The 12556-nt window shown below is 41.6% G+C and overlaps 1 protein-coding gene across 1 annotated transcript in view; it reads left to right on the top strand.

Annotated features, from left to right (window-relative positions):
* Window positions 1–12556, top strand: part of LOC110534626 (uncharacterized) — a 168433-nt gene that overhangs the window by 18968 nt on the left and 136909 nt on the right. The gene's annotated exons all lie outside the window — the stretch shown is intronic.

Below are 12556 nucleotides of genomic sequence, written 5' to 3'. Positions count from 1 at the left end.
CCTGTGGTAAATTCAATTGATCGGACATGATTTGGAAAAGCATACACCTGTCTATTTAAATTCTAACAGTTGACAGTGCATATCAGAGCAAAAACCAAGCCATGAGGTCGAAGGAATTGTCCGTAGACCTCTGAGACTGGATTGTGTTGAAGCCCAGATCTGGGGAAGGGTACCAACAAAAATTATGCTGCATTGAAGGTCCCCAAGAACACAGTGGCCACAGTCATTCTTAAATGGAAGAAGTTTGGAACCACAGAGAGTCTTTCTAGAGCTGGCCACGCGGCCAAACCGAGCAATCGGTGGCGAAGGGCCTTGGTCAGGGAGGTGACCAAGAACCAGATGGTCACTCTGACAGAGCTCCAAAGTTCATCTGTGGAGATGGGAGAATCTCACCGAAGGACAACCATCTCTGCAGCACTCCACCAATCAGTCCATTAGAGTGGCCAGACGGAACCCACTCCTCAGTAAAAGGCACATGATAGCCCACTTGGAGTTTGCCAAAAGGCCTCTAAAAGACTCTCAGACCATGAGAAACAAGATTCTCTCATCTGATGAAACCAAGATATTGAACTGGAGGAAGCCTGGCACCATCTCTATGGTGAAGCATGGTGAAGCATGGTGGTGGTGTCGTCATGCTGTGGGGAAGTTTTTCAGTGGCAGGGACTGGGAGACAAGTCATGATCGAGCAAAGATGAACGGAGCAAAGTATAGAGAGATCCTTCCAACAGGACAACAACCCTAAGCACACAGCCAAGACAACGTAGGAGTGGCTTCAGGACAAGTCTCTGAATGTCCTTAAGTGTCCAGCCAGAGCCCGGACTTGAATCCAACCTAACATCTCTTGAGAGATCTGAAAATAGCTGTGCAGCAACACTCTCCATCCAACCTGACAGAAATTGAGAGGATCTGCTGAGAGGAATGAGAGAAACTCCCTGAATACAGGTGTGCCATGCTTGTAGCGTCATACCCAAGAAGACTCGAGGCTGTAGTTGCTGCCAAGGTGCTTCAACAAAGTACTGTGTAAAGGGTCTGAATAAACTCAGCAAAAGAATAAATGTCCTCTCACTGTAAACTGTGTTTATTTAAAGCAAACTTAACGTGTAAATATTTGTATGAAACTAAGACTCAACAACAGACAGAAACGGAACAAGTTCCACAGACGTGACTAACAGAAATTGAATAATGTGTCCCTGAACAAAGGGTGGGTCAAAATCAAAAGTAACAGTCAGTATCTGCTGTGGCCACCAGCTGCAGTAAGTATTGCAGTACAGCTCCTCCTCATGGACTGCACCATATTTGCCAGTTCTTACTGTGAGACGTTACCTCGCTCTTCCCATACATTTCTGGGGGGAATGGCCCTAGCCCTCACCCTCCGATCCAACAAGTCCCAGACATTTTAAATGGGATTGAGATCCGGGCTCTTTGCTGGCCATGGCAGAACACTGACATTCCTGTCTTGTAGGAAATCATGCACAGAACGAGCAGTATGGCTGGTGACATTGTCGTGCTGGAGGGTCATGTCAGGATGAGCCTGCAGGAAGGGTACCACATGAGGGAGGAGGATGTCTTCCCTGTAATGCACAGCGTTGAGATTGCCTGCAATGACAACAAGCTCAGTCCGATGATGCTGTGACACACCGCCCCATATCATGACGGACCCTCCACCTCCAAATCGATCCCGCTTCAGAGTACAGGCCTCGGTGTAACGCTCATTCCTTCAATGATAAATGTGAATCCGACCATCACCCCTGGTGAGACAAAACCGCAACTCATCAGTGAAGAGCACTTTTTGCCAGTCCTGTCTGGTCCAGCGACGGTGGGTTTGTGCCCATAGGTGACGTTGTTGCCGGTGATGTCTGGTGAGGACCTGGCTTACAACAGGCCTACAAGTCCTCAGTCCAGCCTCTCTCAGCCTATTGCGTACAGTCTGAGCACTGATGTGCGTTCCTGGTGTAACTCTGGCAGTTGTTGTTGCCATCCTGTACCTGTCCCGCAGGTGTGATGTTCGGATGTACCGATCCTGTGCAGGTGGTGTTACACGTAGTGTGCCACTGCGAGGATGATCAGCTGTCCGTCCTGTCTCCCTGTAGCGCTGTCTTAGGCGTCTCACAGTACGGACATTTCAATTTATTGCTCTGGCCACATCTGCCATCCTCATGCCTCCTTGCAGCATGCCCAAGGCATGTTCACGCAGACGAGCAGGGACCCTGGGCATCTTTCTTCTGGTGTTTTCCCGAGTCAGTAGAAAGGCCTCTTTAGTGTCCTAAGTTTTCATAACTGTGACCTTAATTGCCAACCGTCTGTAAACTGTTAGTGTCTTAACGACCATTCCACAGGTGCATGTTCATTAATTGTTTATGGTTCATTGAACAAGCATGGTAAACAGTGTTTAAACCCTTTACATTGAAAATATGTGAAGTTATTTGAATTTGAACAAATTATCTTTGAAAGACAGGGTTCTGAAAAAGGGACATTTATTTTTCTGTTGAGTTTACTTGTGTAAATTTGTTATGAGAATTTCGTTATCAATGTTCATAAACTTCAATTAATCTACTCAGTCTGCAACCCAGAGTTTGTAAGGTTCTGGTTTAAATGTTTATTCACGAGAGCGCTCTAAAATCAAAAATGCAAACAGTGTTGATAACACACACAAACAAGTTCAAATCTTAAGGAATGCCTTGCTCAGACAGTCAGTGTTTTTGCACTACACAGATACATTGTTTAATCTGCAACATGTTTCATAATTTTCTGCAAGCCTAACAGTTTCTCCCCTCCACAGGTGGAGACAGAATGTCCTGTAAGAAGCACAGTAGTACAACTTGTCTGTCGATAGCTCCTCTCACCTTTTGTTTCCCACTTGCACTCTGCTTACATACTAAAAAGGAACAAAAGGTCCTTGTTCTAATTCTGACTAAAACTACACACATCATCAGATTATAGTTTTATGATTCTAATACATTTCACACAATTATATGGTTTCAGGATGGAATATTTTTAGTCATTATCTTAATTAACATATAAATAATTTAGTCATTATCTTACCATTACCTTAAACATATAAATCATATGAATGTCTATTATATCACATTTATTTGCAAAAATGTCTAAACCTGTTTTTGCTTTGTCATTATGAGGTATTGTGTGTAGATTGATTTGGGGGGGTGCGATTTAATCAATTTTAGAATTAGGCTGTAAGAGGTAACAAAATGTGGAAAGAGTCAAGGGGTCTGAAAACTTTCTGAGTGCACTATATTACATGTGAAACGGGTGAACTTTGTAGCATTTTTTTGCAATGGTCATAAACTGCACAGCACAAATGAAGAAATCAGAGTGCAACAGAATGCTTTTTGGGGACTCAGTGAGTTGACAACCGAAGCATTGTAAGTATTCCTGTCAAAGGGATGTGAACTATATGGAGGGGTGCTAGCAAATGCAGCCGTGGCAGAGATCTGTAAACTCGTAGACGACTATGCTGTGTTTTGTTTGGAACTAACTCAAAGCCAGAAAGAACGGGATTACAGAGGAAACTACAGCTACTGGAACTGAAGACCGCACGAGAGCGCGCAGATCGACCCATACAGCGCCGTATGGGGGGGAAAGTTTTTTTATTTTCTTGTTTTTGTTAAAAAGTAAACATCCAGAGAGCCTCTGTATGGAAAAAAATAAAATGATTAAATCCTTTTCAATGATAAGAATTCAAACACTAATTATTTTTCCACAATGATCATTATATGAAACAAAAACAGCCTATAGTCTGTATTGGATGCTGGATAGTTTGAAGCATTGAATGACAGCCAATGTTAAAATAATACCTTCAGGGCTTCTGGTCATTTGCACACACCATACATAGCTTTTTCTATTTTATTATATTTTCTTTTGTGTTATTGACTGTACGTTTGATTATGTGTAACTCTGTGTTGTTTTTGTCGCACTGCTTGGCTTGATCTTGGCCAAGTCGCATTTGTTAATGAGAACTTGTTCTCAACTGACTTCACTGGTTAAATAAAGGTTAAATAAAAAATAAATATATAAAAATGGTCGAGGTATGTCTCCATGGCTTTGAAGCAGACTGTGGTGGTGATACGCAACTGCAGGTCATTTGGGTCCATATTCTGCAGGATTCAGTGCAGTTTAATTTTTTCCATGGTGCATGCAGTTAATTTAAGTAAAAAAATGGAAGTTACTGAAATGTTGGTTGATGTTATTACAAATGGTAGTATATTATAGGATATATTATCATGTGTGTCATGTACACTCTACAGAGCCAGGATCCTCTTCAAGTGATACGGTTTTGTCAGGGAGGAGTGTGGAAGTGAAGGAAGAGGTGAAAGACTGTGCCGGCAGTACCAATGCAGATGATGAGGATGGAGCAAATGAGAGAAGGTGCACAGAAAGAGACAGACAAAGTGAGAATGTTGAAAAACAAGCTGATCAGTGACTTTGCTAGCAAGAAGGCTCGCCGTTCTTGCTAGCACCCGATGCCCAAAGGCTGAGAACAAGATATGAGAGAATACAGTAGACGGCATGTGTCCGAAAGTGATTGATGACTAATTTTATGTGTCATGTGGTTATGCCCATTTATGTACATCCTGTATAGAGTGAGTGCTTATGTAACCTGATAGTGCAGCTGTTTTGGATAAAGCATGTGTTTGCAATAAAGCTGTCCTGGTGATTGATGTGTAGTGACCTAGTGACCTCTGGAATGTGTTTGAACATTTGAAAGAGTTGGGAAATTTTATAGTGAACTTATGGCTCTGCTGTTTAGGGATCTTGTATATGAAACAGTAATTTCCGGGAATGCCTGAGTATAAGTAAGAGCTGTGAACACTACGAGCGACAAGAAACCTCAAGAGAGATAAACCACGAAGACTCCAAAGAAGAAACAAAACATGGCTCCTAGACCAATGGGTATTGTGTCCTTCGTGTCATGAACACAATGATAAATCCATCAAAGCCATTCTTTGCGATGCACCTGATTGTTTTAATGGTGTGACGGACATGTGGAGTACATTTTCCAACCGGACGATTCAACAGTGAAGATTTTCACAAACAGCTGCCTCAGCACCCTTTTTCAACCAAAATGGGGAGTTTTTCTCCTAAAGTTGCGGATGAGAAAATGGCTTAAGATGAGACTTGCTCTATGTCAGTTCGAACAGGCCCTGAATGGAAATTCCCTTCCTCGGTACGCATTGGAAGAGGAAGTCTGCGGGAGAGATGATTTGAAAGCCATAAGACTCTCTTCAGTGGCATATAGTCCAGACTCCAAAGTGACAATTGTTGGTTGTGCCAAATTCAATAGTTCAAATGCAATCAATTCAGTTAGTTCGTTATGTATTTTCAAAAGCCTGCACAGAGGTCAACTATTTGGTGCCTGTCTTTAGCTTTAGGTGGGGAGATTATTATAAAGTCCTTGAAATGATGAAACAAGTGGAAAATATTTTGCAACATCGTGAACCTTTACAGAGATGAGCCCTTCTGTCCTCAATACATAACTTGGGGCTAAAGGCAAGAAAGTTCATCTATCATGGAAAAGAAAACATACAAAATCTGGACGGTAGTATTGTTCAATAATAACGTGTAATATGTATGCATTTCGATACTAAATTAATGAAATATCAGGCTCTCTCTGTCTCTGTCCCTCAAAGGTTGTGTGTGTGTGTGTGAGTGCGTGTGCATGTTTGTGTGTGTGGAAGGTCTTTGAAACCACTGTCTGAAAACAGTGGGGGTCCTGTGGCGTCTGAGGAGCTCATGACCTGTCACCCCCCTCATGTGGGTGTGGCAGGGCGTTAGGTTACAAGCAGAGAAACTTGCTGAGAACATTATTTTCTAAGAAAGGAATTAAAGAAAAATTATAACTGTAAACATTTAATAGATATTAAAGTGTAGTATTGGGAAATATGTATGATTTATATAAATGTTTCGTAAAAAAAAAAAAAACATTCCCTGCATATTTTTAATATTGCATTGTGCACTTTTTAATAATTGTAACATGTTTAAAGGTCTGTACAGCAGGCATTTCGATGGAGAAAAAAAAGGGTTTTAAAATGTAGTTTAACTTCAATGAATGACAGCTCTTCCTTGGGCCATATGTCTCTGTCTTTCTTACAACAAAACAATTATACATGTAAACATTTAAGGGGTATTCAAATGTAGTATTGTGTGATAAATAATATATATGTTTTATATTTTTTGTAAAAAAAAAGAGCTATAATTTAATATTGCATGGTACACTTTTTAATAATAGTAATATGTTTAAAGGTCGGTACAGTAGGCATTTCGGGATTAACATTTTGGAAGAAAATATTATATTTAAAAATAAAATTGTATCTTACCTTTAATGAAGGAAAGCTTTATGTCTCTCTCCCTCTCTCGCCGATCTGTTTCTCTCTACACACGAGCCAAGGGTTCCTGGAGGGGGGAGGGGGGGGGTTGTGTGCGTGTGTGTGGAAGGTCTTTGAAACAACTGTCTGAAAACAGTGGGGTCCTGTGGCTTCCGAGGATCTCATGACCTCTGAACCTCCAAAAGACTTCTCGGCATATCCGAATGTTGGGTCAGCAAAAAATAATGTCAGAAAACTGTTTTTATGTGTTCTCAGAATGAGTCCTGGTGTGGTTGTCGCAGTCAATCACGCCATTCTCTTAAACAAACCTATAAAAAGAGAGTCCATACATTTTCTCAGTTAGGACACAGAGGACCATAGGACTGCTGACGGAACAATCTCAAAGAGACTCCGTGAATCCTTTATCACCCATGGAGCATTTTGAAGGCGAGTTGAAATTACAATAATAATGAATGCTTTTGATATCTAACGATGCAGGTTTATAAAGATATATTGTATATTATTTTACCTTTGTTTAACTAGGCAAGTCAGTTAAGAACAAATTCTTATTTTCAATGACGGCCTTGGAACAGTGGGTTAACTGCCTGTTCAGGGGCAGAACGACAGATTTGTACCTTGTCAGCTCGGGGATTTGAACCCCTCAACTTGGATATACGTACCAAGTCACCCACGATGAATTTAAAATCTATTTTTTTCTTACGGCGAAGGGGAAACAGACCATACAGATTTTTTAAGATTTGAAGAGTTTTCAGAAGAGACCTCAGGCGGTTTCATACATATACTCTTATGGTAGCTGTAGTTATAACCTTTACTAAACCTTGAACTATATCCACATATCTATAGGTGTTGTGAGCCGTAAAGTATTTCTACATCCTCTCCTTCAAAGTCCTGTTAAAGTGTTAAACAACTGAAGCTTTCAAATACGAACCTGTAGCAAAATGTACGATATTGTCCTTCTTCATGAGTTTCTGAAAAGTATTATAAAAAAAAATCCTTACCGCCGTCAGTCTGCACTTTCTTGTGTGCTCCTCCTTCCTCCAAGATAGAGTCAAAGGCCCGGGTCACCTCTGCCCCACTCTTATTTCTTTAAGACCCATACAAATGCTATTTTAGATAAAATGTCTATAACTGTTAGCATGAATCGATTTCCATCATTTTTATCAGCAAGTGCCTGCATGCCACATAGATCCGCCTGAAACCGGGTCATGGGATGAGTAGAAAAAAACTATATTTAGAGGAAATTGTTTTCGCACCGGTTTATGCAGTGTAAGCATCCTGTTCTGCTAGCCAATCATTCACTTGAGCATCGCCTAACCTGCTACCTGTTTCTTCAACTATAGCTCTCTGGAACCTCTCCTTCCCGCCGAAAGACCCTGGGTTAGACGGGGTATAATAAAAGTATTTCATAATCTACCCTTCTTGCCTCTCTGATGTACAATAACATTAATAAGCCCATTAAAAATAATGAGAACATTTCATATACATACATTCAGACAATTCAGGATATGAAGCAAGATATTAGTACCTGTTTTCTCAATGACCCATGCATGCAACACATGGTATACTTGGTTTACATTTACAGGCTTATATCTCTGAATTTTTAAAACACATACATCCGTTATACAAGTATATTAACAACAAAATATGATACGTTACAATTAAATGATGGTTCAAACAAATAAACTAAAATCTTAGACAAGGATGTTTCTAGTTCTTCAGAATCATCCACAAGACGTGATACCTGTTGTGACCAGTGTAGTCTTCCGCGACTCATGATTTGTTCCATTTTTAACACACGCTCTGCATTAGTATTGTTGGATGTGTAGAGCGATACATTGTCCACTTCCTCTCAAAATAAAAAAATGCATTTATTATCTTTAACATATAAACAATGGGTAACAATTTGCATACTATCTATTTAAAAAATAATAATAATGTTACTCGTTTTCTTGGGGTGTATTGAGCCAGAAAGTCACTACATCAGCCACCAAAGCTTCCTTGTATTTGTTATTGTCCACCAGTACTTTCTTGGTTTCTTTGAGTCGCTCATGGATGAAGATCACCTCCTTCAGTTCATGTAGGAAAGTATCTGTCACACCAAAGACCCATACACCATAGACCCATACACCATAGACCCATAGACTCCAGGGCTCTGACCGTCCGATGTTATATTTTTTTCAACTAGAAAATGTTTCTATGCAGGACAAGGATTGTCCTGACTTTCAAGAATGCCTGAGTAGCTTCGCCTTGCTTTTCTGGTTGGCTGGAAAGTTTCACCATCCAATTATTTCAGATCTACAAGAGTTCAAGTCTTACCATGGTACGGACGGACGGTGGCGATACATTGGCACATGATAATTATTATAATATGGCAAATATGAGTAAATTCTTGCATTCTATACATGCTGGTTTTCGAGGGCTATACATAACGCATGAAACAGATTAATGGGAGGGTATACAGGCTGTTGCTAATTTATTAATGTGCAATTTGCCGAAATGGCTAATGGAAACACTTCAACCACTACATTTTTTTATTCAACACTGTAGGTGTAATCTAGTGACAAATCAAGAAGCCAAACCAATTCTAGACAGTCAATAGTGTGCAATACCGTTTTGCATTGAAAGTAGCTAGCCTAACCATCTCTTTTCCCCCAATCATTTTTTCAGCTGAAGGCCATCTCACCGGAGGCCACAAGAGCTTTGTGAAATCAGCAGGACACAATACATGGCAAGATGGCCAACCAATCATTAAACCAAACAGTTATCGTGATTGAGGTTAGTGTAATAGTGTTGCATCATTTTTTTTACTTTGTAAATCAAACGTGTCCCGTTTATTTCAGAAAGACACCCCTTGGCTATTCATTTGCTTGCGATAAGGGAGGTTGTGAGACTTCCCTACGACATTGTTATCCAATTCAACTCATGTACCAGTAATAACCTCCCATCTTCTTGTGTCAGTCTGCAGATGTAGAGGCTGCAGGTCCTGGGGTCAAGCAGGAGAAGTCTGAAGGAGTTGCCGCTCCCGCGGCAAAGCAGAGACATCCAGACTGGAGTTGCTGGAGTTCCCCCTGTTGTCACGGAGGACCCCACCACCGCCCCAGGACCCGCAGCATCACGGAGGTCAGTAATTAACTGTAACACACAGGATCTGACCACAGATTAGACCCAGAGAGACTGGGCTGGCCTCCTGCTCCCGGCTCAGAGTACTTACCGGTATTTCACCAGAGCCAGAAGACAGTTAATTCCTGTGAAGATGGTGATTGTGACGCGTTAGACACTGACGTTGATGATCCGTCTTGTTCTTACGCTACAGAGATGGACCCTGACAACATGCCCTTGGTTTTAGAGACCCCGACTGATCTGTCTAGAGGGGACTGGAACCGGTACAGTAGTAGTGTATACTCTGAAGGGTGCCTAAATAATAAAGGAGATGTTATAGTGGTAGATGATGTGACTACAAGTGGAGGGCAATGCTCGTCCCACATGGAATGCAGACAGTCACCTACAGAGGTTAAAGTTCTCTGTCAATGAGCCAGGTTTCCATCAAATGGATTCTGGTTTGGAGATGACATAGCCTAATACAGACAAGCATGTCTGTTATACGAAATATAGTCTCAAATCAGGCCCAGCGGCAGGATTAAGTTGGCAAGGGGGCACAACTATTTTCACTTGCTGATAATAATCGATAGTACAATTACATACACTGTATTTGCAGCCTCGGACTGCTGTCTTGCCGCAGAAATACAGACTACTGCACCGCTTTACAAACATGGACAATTCATAACTGGGTCGAGAAAATGCAGTTATGACAACGCTACACAGCTACATGCACAATACCAATCAATGCAATGCAAAACAGTTGCCTATTACAGTAATAACACTTCCCCATGCCAATACAATGCATTTCCAATCGCGGAAAGCAAACAATAATGTACAATGCACTACCACGACTTGTCAGTACAATGCAGCTTGGACGCAGCTACTAAGTTGTCTTCCCACAAGAGTGCTGTACTACACTGTGTATGATAAGAGAAATTAGTATTCCATAGCAACAAGTTGTTTCTGGCAACACTATAGCTACATCGTTACTCAACCATTGGTCAAGGTCTGCCCACCCTCATCAATGTAGCACCTCTTCTAACATAAACATATAAAACAACATTAAAAACAATCATATTATAAACTAAACATTTACAATCCAATCACAGAAATCAAGCAGTAGACTTGGCAGCAATGCCAATGAAGACAATCACATCTACACCTATTTCTGACATTTGCCACGCATTTCCAAAAACTAGCAAATAACAAGATAATAAAAGCCCATCCAGGCTGCCTGCTCTTACCAAGATTCAAAAGAGTTGCAGCCACCTTGATGCTGTGTTGAACCTCCTCAGCAGTCTCTCGTTCCACTCCCCACGGAATTTGCTTGTAAGATCCCTCTCAAAGCCAGTTGAAAGCTACGCTTTCCTGCTGTGCAACATGCTCCGTCTGTGCTCACAGAACATTTTCAATGTTGAAAAAGAGTTCTCGCACATTGACGTGGATGCTCCAAATGTTAATCCCAGATTCAATGCCATCAGCACAGGCATTGCTGTTAGAGGCCGGGAGTATCTATCCAAAATGTAGTAAATTTTCCTTCTCCAGATCAGACGATTTCAGTCTGTAGAAACTGCCATGCAACAGTAAACTCGGCTTCCACAAAAACCAGCAGTCATTTCACCTTTTTGACATCCATAAAGGTTTCATTCTCTGGGTGCAAGGCACACAGGGCCTCAAAAATCAAATCAAATCAAATGTATTTATATAGCCCTTCGTACATCAGCTGATATCTCAAAGTGCTGTACAGAAACCCAGCCTAAAACCCCAAACAGCAAGCAATGCAGGTGTAGAAGCACGGTGGCTAGGAAAAACTCCCTAGAAAGGCCAAAACCTAGGAAGAAACCTAGAGAGGAACCAGGCTATGTTCCAACAAGTTGCCTGTTTCGTTAGTTAAATATTGCTGACATTTCTCCCAGTACAGCATCGAGTGCTGAAAAACAGTATTTTGCACTCCCTCTAATTACCGGTCCATTGTTGTTTTGACCACATATTCTTTCAGATTACAACTCACTACTCTTTGCCGTTTGCTTGGAGAGGGAGTGTCCGTGTGCTTGTATTTCCTTGCAGGAATATTCCAGCCACTCTCTGTCTTTGAACAACGTGCTACAAAATGCCTGTTTTCTCCCACAGAACAGGCAGGTTGGGTATTTCCCCAGACAAAGCTGCACTGGCTCCTCATCACCAAGGTTGTCAGGCACGAATGGAGGCGTCGGTGCTTGTAATAGCCTAGCGGTGCTGCTGCTAGGTTCGGTCTTGGAGGCTGCAGTTGTTGGGTTGGTTCCCTCCTATGTCACCAGGCTGGAAGACGGTTGCGCATGTACCTTTGCTGCTGGGCTCGACGGCCTTGGCGATTCGTGTTGGCTCAGCGGTAGGCTTCTCCCCCTCCCCGCCGCTTTGATTCGATGCTGCCGTTGTGCCCTGGCGAAGCCACTTTTTAATATCCATCATGCTATCAGTTACCAAACTAACTGTTAACTTTAGTTAAATTACATCCATGAAAGTAAACCTAAAACGGTCAAATTGACCCCGCCCTTCTACTGTGAAGGCCAATCAAAGTTTGTTTTTTTCAACTGGTAAAATATGTATAACGTATGCGTGCAAGGGAGTTGCATGAATGAAGCATTCACAACAAATCGGTTTGGCATGATGGAGTTGACAGATTGTGGGACAGAATAGGGACACAAAACTGATGGGGAACAATATTTCGCCCCCTCGTGGCGCCGGGCTTGTCTCAAATATGTTATTTTCTCTTTAAGCTGTGTGCACTGAACCAACATGCATAATTGTTGATGACACTCCGATGTTCAGATGAATGGAATTTAATGGTCTATAAAGGGCACCACAGCAGCACTTAACTCAGTGGTGTGTAGCTGCTGGCAAATTAATTCAAAGCCTCTATTTTATCACTCAGGATGCAACTTTCCAGTGCTACTATTTTGCCGTGTAATGTTCTTAAAACAAAATCAGACAAACCCATAGTAGAATAGTTTATCTATTTACCTTGTCGACTTGTTGTTCTGTGGTCCATGCAGATAAGAAAAATATTCCTCTCAAAGCGCATTCAAGTTACGAGAGTGAAACATGTATTGACAGTCAATGCACAACTATTCTTAATG

Source organism: Oncorhynchus mykiss, chromosome 10, assembly GCF_057628025.1.
Source record: "Oncorhynchus mykiss isolate SJ-2025 chromosome 10, ASM5762802v1, whole genome shotgun sequence".
NCBI classification, from domain to species: Eukaryota; Metazoa; Chordata; class Actinopteri; order Salmoniformes; family Salmonidae; genus Oncorhynchus; species Oncorhynchus mykiss.
Note: the sequence above shows the minus strand (reverse complement) of the source record. Positions and strands in the feature narration are given on the sequence as shown.